Here is an 8826-nt window from a genome sequence, read left to right on the forward strand (position 1 = left end):
ATGATATCGGTTCAAATAATTTATTTATAGATATATTTTTCTAATACAAAATTGACCATTTATTATACAAGAAATCTTGTATTAGTTGTTTTTATGTTTTTTCTAATATTTATTTTTTTAGTTTTAGATGAACAAAATACCTTTACTTTTTAGTTTTATGTGCTGCTGAGGATCGAACCCAGTGCCTCATACATACTAGGCAAGCACTCTACCACTGAGCCACAGCCCCAGACCTGTTTTTATGTTTTAAATTTTAACATTTCACTTGTGATTTAGCCTTGGAGAGAATTTAACTAAATTTTTATCTACTTAGCCAAAAGGCATTCTAACAGACCAGATCTATTTTTAATTGTAAAATGTCAGAAGCTTATAGTTTTATTTTACTGAAGTACAAATGTATCTGTATCTTACTTGTTATCTTACTTGTATTGATGCCTTATTCTCTTTCTGTTTGAACTTTACAGCTAAAATCTAAAGTCATCTACTTTATTCAGCTTAAAATATCACTCACTTGTAGCAAAAAGCCTGTGTCAGCTTAATATTGCTATCAAAAAGGTAGTTGTGTCAAAAGAAAACAATACAATTAAATATACGAAGGCTTAAGGAGCTTAAGAGGGTCAGGAACTTACTGTGAAGTATTTTATATTTATAAAATGTTGAATTAAAATTATTTACTTTCCCTATTTCATGTTATAAAATTATGTAATTCTTGATTCCCAATTTTGAAGGCCTCAAATGCTCATATCTTCAGAGATAAGCTCTGAAAATATAGCTCTCTTATATAAAGTATCAATGAAATTGTTCTTAAAATTAAACTATTGGGGCTGGGGCTGGGGCTGGGGCCTAGCATGTGTAAGGCCCTGTGTTCGAACTTCAGCACCAAATAAAAATAAATAAATAAAAAAGGTATTGTCCAACTACAATTAAAAAATAAATAGTTTTTAAAAATTAAACTATTAACCATAAAATTAATGGTGTGTACATGAAGGAACTGTTGTTTTCATGGGAAATTTGTAAAAGTCCTTTCAGGCATAATCAATTTTTCTTTTCTGAGCCCCTGTATTCTTAGAACCAGACTGTTAAAGCATGTTAGCAGATTTCTGGAAGTTACCTGAATTTTTCCTTGCTTTTATCAGCTTGTTCAGAATAAGATGTCTGAACCCTGAAGTGGCTCTGTGTGTGCTTGTTCACTTGTATAATAATAATGTGTGCTCCACTGTTCAGAGTTTAGCTTTATTTTCAAGTACTACATGGTAGTATTAGCTGTAAAACTATCGTCTTCTTTAAGATACAGCTGCAGAAGAAAGTGTGTTGTGATTTTCTCCAGGTCTTCCCAAGGAATACAGGAGCAAACTCACCTGCTACTCTCTGTTTGGCTGCATCCTTTCCCATCCAAGAATCAATCTGTTTTAATAGAGTGAGTTTTTCATTCAGTTCTGCCTGTTTCAGGATCTTAATCAGATCTCTATAGTATTCTGTTATATTGCTATTTTCAAATGAAATGTCCTTACAAGCAGTTATCACACATTTTATTACATGCTTCTGAGTTCTGCACTTCATTAAATGTTGAGCTATTAATACATTTGCTTATGTTTTAGCTGTATCTCATAAAACTTCTATTGTCCCACATTTTCCATGACCGCCATCAAACTTACTATGAATATATCTTCAAGGCCATAATACAAAATGCAGTTTGCTGCCATATCATCTCAACCTGCATATCCACTCTTGGTAATAATTTTCCATGGCTTTACTCATTGAATGATGAATAACAAACCTCACATCTGACTTATCAATTCCCACACCAAATGCAACCATTGCCACTACCACTTGAAGTTCATTAGCTGACCATCTTGTATGAACCTGGTCTTATCATCTGATTCCATATTGGCAGGTGAGGACCTGCATGGATTCCCATTCTGTAAACTAACAGTTTTCCTTTTGTATCTTCCATTAATGAACTTTAATATACCCTCAATAAAATTTTCAGTGTTTGCTGAACCTCATAGTAAAGATTTGGAGAAGCTGTGAAAGTAAAACGCTTTTTAACATACAAAATTTTCTAAGCATCTTTCAAAACATGATTTTTGCAGTTTCAGTCAGCTCAGTTAGTGATGTGTTAGGGAACTGCTGCTTCAAGATACCAAGTGCCTTACGATCAGGTCTGAAATCACGTCTCCACTAACTACAGCCTTGAACTTCATCCACAAAAGATTTGAGTAAATCTCATCGATTCATAGGCTTTCTCTAGCCTTGAGCTAAACAAGGCAAAAGTCTTTTGCAATCTTCTCTGGCATCACAGAATTAGCTTTAAATTGGAGTTTTTATTTACCATTTCAGCATGAACCCATTTTACATACTCCTTAGAATTAGAAGCATTTAACATGTAACTGAAATTCTGAATTCTTTTGAAACCATTAAATGATCTTCCAGAAGAGAGATTAATGAGTGTAAATCACAAGTTTAAATTCATTTGAACATAATGCTAGTTACTGGTAGCATAAACTTTTTTTTTAACATCCTGAAGGTATAAAAAAGAAGTACTTCCTTTCCAGCCATTGCTACACATTAATAGTTTCAAATTGTCTGCAGTTTAAAGACATTTTGCAGAACATCTTTCACTTTACCAGACTATGGGAAATCTATATTCTAAGCTGGAGGTGAAGAATCACATTCATTGCTTACCCCAACATCAGAACCCTTTAAGCAGCACTTTCTGTGTTAGGGAAGATTTTTTTCTGAAGAAGCTCTTGTTGCTTTTCCATGAATTCTTAAGTTTGAATGTCTACTGCATGGAGTTCATTGGCTACAGAATTCAATTCCTCAGTTACAGCTCCTTGGCAGGGGACAGAAACCAGTTCCTCCAGCTCTTGCTGAATCTCCCTGCTGCAGCAAGTTGGCCTGCAGCTTCTTTGGCTTCTCTGAATATCTGGATAGGCTTCCTTGCAACTTTCTGTGGCAAGGGCACCAGCTCTTCAGCAGGATACCTGCTCCCTGAAATAAATACCATTCTAAAATTGAACTGGAGATCCAAATTTCTGTCTTTCTCTGCAGCTCTGCAAATCTTGGCCTGGATTCTTGACCCACAGAAATTATTCTGTTTAGACCACTGAGTTCGTGCAATGTTGCTACTAAAAGGCACCAGCTTCTAATAGCTTATGGTCTAGTTAGAGAAGCATGACATGCCTACTCTATGTCAACCAACAATAGGATGTAGCATTTGGTGAATAGTATAAAAAAGTGTTTTATTCTCATAGTGATCTCTGGTTAAGCTACATGTGGAATTCTTACTATGTAATGATGATCAATAAACCCTAAAATGCAGTATAGAGGGATTCATTTAAATTCAGATGATTGTTTAAAAAATTAAACTTTATAGCAGACAATTATTGTGCTCTCTTTAGTCATGCATTAAACATTCAGAGGAGAGAAATGAATAGGTAGGACTTAAAAATCTATACCTGTGCAAAATTTACTATTGTCATTGTGTTAGCTTTGGCTGCCCAGAATCTAGGGAAAAGTATGGTTTTGATTCATTTTGACTCATCCACTGTGTACTTTTGCCTGAGTGAAGTCTCAACCATAGTGCTCTGGGGTTCCCATTGAGAAATGATGACAGAAGAAGTCTGATTGTAAGCAGCTTAGTTTCAATTTGGGGAAAGCAAAGTATGGTAACTATAAAGATTCTTCTGGCCTCCCATAATCCTCTGCTAACTGTATTATAGAAATGATGGTAATTACTACAAAGTCCCTGGTGATTCCTGTGTCTTTGGTGCTGTTCATTGTCAATTCACCTCGGTCAACCAGCTGTCTCATGGACTTGCCTTTTGTACCAAACCTTTAATGAAACTGGCATTTGTGTCAATAAACTTTAAGCCCATCTTGCTGAGATAATTATCTGGGTCACTCAAATTTCAGCTACTTCAAATAATTATAGCCTTTTAGCCCTGAATTTAAGGTGACAATTAAAGGAGAAGGAATCAGGGGTCCCCATGCCCAAGTCAATTAGAGAAAATGCTGGAAGGTCTTAGCTCAGGCCTCTGATTTGAATGTACAAGCCCCTGGCTATGTCAGGGACTTGCAGAGAATAAGTCACTCAGAAAATACACATTTGTTTGGCTGAACCATGATCTAATTTGCAGATACAACAGTTTTCCCATATTAGCAGTTAAGGGGAAAAACTACCTCAAGAACATTATTGTCAGGACTGTTTTGTGGTAAAATCGTACCAAGGATCACCAGAGTTCAGTTCCATTTCCCCTAAGAACAATAAATATAACACAAATCTCTGCATACATTTCAAAGCTATTCACACCTGGGGGGGAGAAGTGATTTTTTACAGTCTCACTAGATTTTTTTTTTTTTTTTTTTTGCCTATGGTTTAGTAAACCTTCGAAAGGGTGCTCTTTGGTCACTTCATTGTCCTCATATATGTAATGTGACAAAGTTCACTAATTACGAAAGACTCCTATTCTCATTTTGGTGGAAAGCTTGAAATGTTCAGGAAAAAGAAATCTCTGGAGACCAGGAAATTGTGACACTTAAATCCCTTTCTTTCCCAGGACTAGAAAGACAAAGCACTTTATTAATCACCCCCACCCCCACCTCCATCTCCACCTGTCAACGTTTAAAACTGGAGACTAATGGTAGACAGGCTTCTCCTGCAGGTCGTAATTGCCTTTCCAACAGAGAAGCTATCTCCAAAGCAACCAAGATATGAGCTATGAATTCAAGCTGTGACTCTCTATGTAAATTGCTTGCAGTGAAATTGAAATCTCCCAGAAGAAAACGGCACGGATTCAGTCTATTAAACGCTTTCCTATCTCAGATGCGGGGATGAGCTCTAGCAGCCACAAAACTGTCCACACTTCCTACACTGTGCATGGAGATAAGACCCGAGTACTTTACAACTTGGTCTTAAATTTGAAAAGAAATACTGCCATTATCAATAATATCATTCAATAATAATTTTTCATCATTTAAAACAACCTGACTGTCCACAGCTGCCCACATTAATACCAAAGTGAAATAATATTATTCCATACAGTCTAACCGCACATTGGCTTTCATTTTTCCCACATTAGATTAATCACATTTTTTTGTACAAAGTATTTTTGGTCTTTGGCATGCCCTGAATATGCAGTACTAATATTCTCATAAATTGTCCTGTTTGTTTTTTTTTAATTATTTTTAAAATAATTTAAATTGATCTTTTTAAAAAATAAATGACAGCAGAATGCATTACAATTCTTATTACACATATACAGCACAATTTTTCATATCTCTGGTTGTATATAAAATATATTCACACCAATTCGGGTCTTCATACATGTACTTTGGATAATGATGTCCATTGCATTCCACCATCATTGCTAATCCCCTGCCCCTCCCTCTTCCTCCCACCCCGCCCCCCATCTAGAGTTTGTCTATTCCTCCCATGCTCCCCATCCCCCCCACTATGAATCATTCTCCTTATATCAGAGAAAACATTTGTTTTTTTAGCATTATCTTCTCCAAAGCCATCCATTTACCTGCAAATGCCATGATTCTATTCTCTTTTATTGCTGAGTAATATTCCATTGTATGTATATGCCACATTTTTTTTTTTTTTTGCCATAACCCCCTCTACCCCAAACCAGGATCTAGGGCCAGATAATGTTTTATTGCACGAAGCTACATTATTATTTTTCAATTATTAAACAATTATTGCCTGGGGGATAAGATATATGACCTTGAGGCACAAAATTTGGTCAACACTTGACATACATCATGGGACCATCAACACTGCATTTGACCCAACTCTTTTTTAAAAATATTTATTCTTAAGTTTTAGGTGGACACAATATCTTTATTTTACATTTATGTGGTGCTGAGGATCAAACCTAGTGCCTCATGCATGCTACCACTGAACCACAACCCCAGCCCTCATTTGACCCAACTTTACAGAGACCATTATCAGCTCCTCCCTCTCTTCCTTTCCCTACTTTCTTACCTTCATCACACTGAATAACTTTAGGCTTCCTCAAACTCTGCTTAGAAAAACAAAGGGTAGGAAAGTAAACATAAGGGACCCACACTGTGACAGTCCCCAGCACACATTCTCCCCTCTTTCCATTACAATAGAACCCTGATTTGGGGCAGAGCAGATGGCTACCTGGAATGGACTCTATCCCAGCCTCCTGTAGAATCAGGGATGACATGAAACTTGTCAAGGCCACAGTTTCTTTAGTCAATGTTTGGGAAACCCTTAAAATGTATCAGGCCCAGCCTCTTAGTCCCCTTTTCCTTCATCCTTTTCTCCATCATGATGTCTAGTAGAGAAGATGGCAAGAGCTCCAACCACCCTCTGGCTGCAGAGAGTTGAGGGCCATACCCTAGTATGGCAGAGAACTCCACGGAACCAGCCCTGGACTACCCACCTTCAGTTCCTACTGTGAGTGTGAAGCACACTTCCATCTTGTTTAAAGCCACAATTACTTGGAGTGTCTGGAGTGGAATCTAATCTTAATTAAAGACACACTATGATTTTCATTAGCACAAGAGGCTGCTTTTCATTGTGTCTGCATTCAGCTCATGAAATCTTTAAGCAACTGATAAGGTCATATGCTTAACAAATGTTTGACTAATTACATGATTAATTCCCTAAGAAAAGTCTCATTTTATTCATTCACTTAATGCCCAAAATATTAGAATTCTAACCAATGGAAACTAAAAAGCAACTCTTATTTTTTTTGTAAGCAACTTGTTCTCAAACTCTGGAATTTAGGCTCAGAAGTCTACTCTGGTATGACTTCACTTCTAGAACTCACTTTGCTCATTTGTAAAATGGGGCTCTTATCTCAGGGGGTTGGAAAATAGGGAAGGAACAGAGAAAGAGGAAATCCAAATGGGTAAACCTCTGGCTCTACAAAGCTGCATTCCAAATAGTTCTACCCTTAGAATTCCACATAAGATTTTATTCACTTAGAATTCCACATAAGATTTTATTCAAAAGCTCCACTACGGAAATGAGGATCTTAACAACCACTGAATTAGATCATCTATAAGATCCCTTACATGGTCATCATGAGGCAGGTGGAAGTACTGCTATAAGTTGAGCCAAATGGGAGTGGATTATCCTAGAAATGTCATCTGAAAACATGAGCCCTCAAATAAACTTTTCTTCCCTAAAATTACTCTGGTCAGATCTTTTAGTTACAACAGCGAAAAAGCTGACTGAAACAGATGTGTATTGAAGGTTATATATTGATTAACAATTACATATTACAATTAATCAGAGCAGATGTAGTCTGGATACATCTTGCCTCATTCATTCATGAAACATTTAACTAGAAGAAAGGAGAAGCAAGGTTGAGCAGTGCAGATTCCCACTTGCACAGCTGCTGGGGATGGGCCTGGCCAGAGGTATTCATGCCCTGAGAGCATGACCTGGACCAGCCTGCCAGCTTCATCCCAGACAGGAAATGAACAGGGGTCCAGGAGCCAGGTGGCCCTGCTCTGTCTCAATTCTGCCCTTTTGCCAAGTTTTTCTCCCTTTCTTGGATTTCTTCCTCTTCTGAAAATAAGTAAGTGGATGATCTTTAAAGCACTTTTAGTTCTGAAACTTCAGGTTTTAATGTGCAAGATTTGGGGAGTGGGGCAAGTTGGAATGCTTTGCCTCCTCTTATAGTGTGTCTCTAGATAAGGCATCTGCCCCACTGGACACTTCTGGATTCTCTTTGCCCTTCTTTTTACACCACAGCTGTGAAGGTGGAGATTCAAGTAGTTGGTAATTTGGGTGCGGGGGGCGAGATGAGTGGGCATGTTGGACTCCATCTTCTTGCTTGGAACAGGATTTAAGCAGCTGGTTTCCATTCTGCCTCCAAGAACAGCTGCCCTTCCCTAGGGTGGGCCTGCCTCCACCTGGCACTGCCTAGAATCAAGCAGATGTTTCTCACCTGAGGACTCAGCACCACCAAGCCCCCTTTGCCACAGTCCAGTGACAATCTGGCTTGGCATCATTTCATTTCACAGGCTGAATGCACAGTACAGCTGTGCTGGTCGAGCTGGCCACTGACGTGGTTATGATCCTTCATCCATCCCACAGGGAGCTCCTGTGCCCTGTTGACTCTTCTTGGAAACAGGGTCTCCATGTGTTACCCAGGCTGGCCTCCACGCCTGAGCTCAAGCGATCCTCTTGCCTCAGTCTTTCAGGGAGCTGGGACTACAGGTGTACACCACAGTGCCTATCCTTCACTGACTCTTTTATAAACAACCTTATGAAGGAAATGCTGTTATGACCCCATTTAATAGCTGAAGAAACTGAGACTCAGATTTTAAACACTTTGCCCAAGTTCTCACAACCGGGTGACAGCATCTACCTCATAGGTATGAGAACCGCATGAGCAGTTGATGAATGTGTTTCTCAAGGTTGTGTCCCCAGGCCTGACGGAGTGACCTGTGATGAAGTCTGTCTGGGAAGCAGCCCCCTATCAACAGCCTGATGGATACCAGGAGAAACCTACCCTCGAAGTCACAGCTCCAAGAACTCTCAATCTGTCCCCACTGGGTTCCAGCTGGGTAGTAGTAGCTGGTTGAGCAGAGGAGAGATGGGGCCTCCATGTGCCCTAGGAAACCTTCTCTCTGATGATGTAGGGCATGAATTTGGAGGGCTGGGGTGGGGGCAGGCTTGCAGTCTCACCAAGTTTCTCTCAAGAGGTGCAGCTCACCTGGGGGCCCCTCCAGAGGGTGGTCTCCATCCCTCCCTGTCAGAACAGGGAATGTCCACCTGACAAAGCTGTCAGCTACAGTTAGAATGAACCCTAACTTAGGTATCACCTCCTCAGG

The 8826-nt window shown here is 39.0% G+C and overlaps 1 pseudogene; it reads right to left on the bottom strand.

The window, feature by feature from the left end:
- Nucleotides 1-1141: 1141 nt before the first annotated feature.
- LOC113185967 (ATP-dependent DNA helicase Q1 pseudogene) lies at nt 1142-8601 on the bottom strand (annotated as a pseudogene).
- Nucleotides 8602-8826: the final 225 nt, after the last annotated feature.

The sequence above is a fragment of the Urocitellus parryii genome, chromosome 1 (genome assembly GCF_045843805.1).
Source record: "Urocitellus parryii isolate mUroPar1 chromosome 1, mUroPar1.hap1, whole genome shotgun sequence".
In the NCBI taxonomy this organism is placed as follows: domain Eukaryota; kingdom Metazoa; phylum Chordata; class Mammalia; order Rodentia; family Sciuridae; genus Urocitellus; species Urocitellus parryii.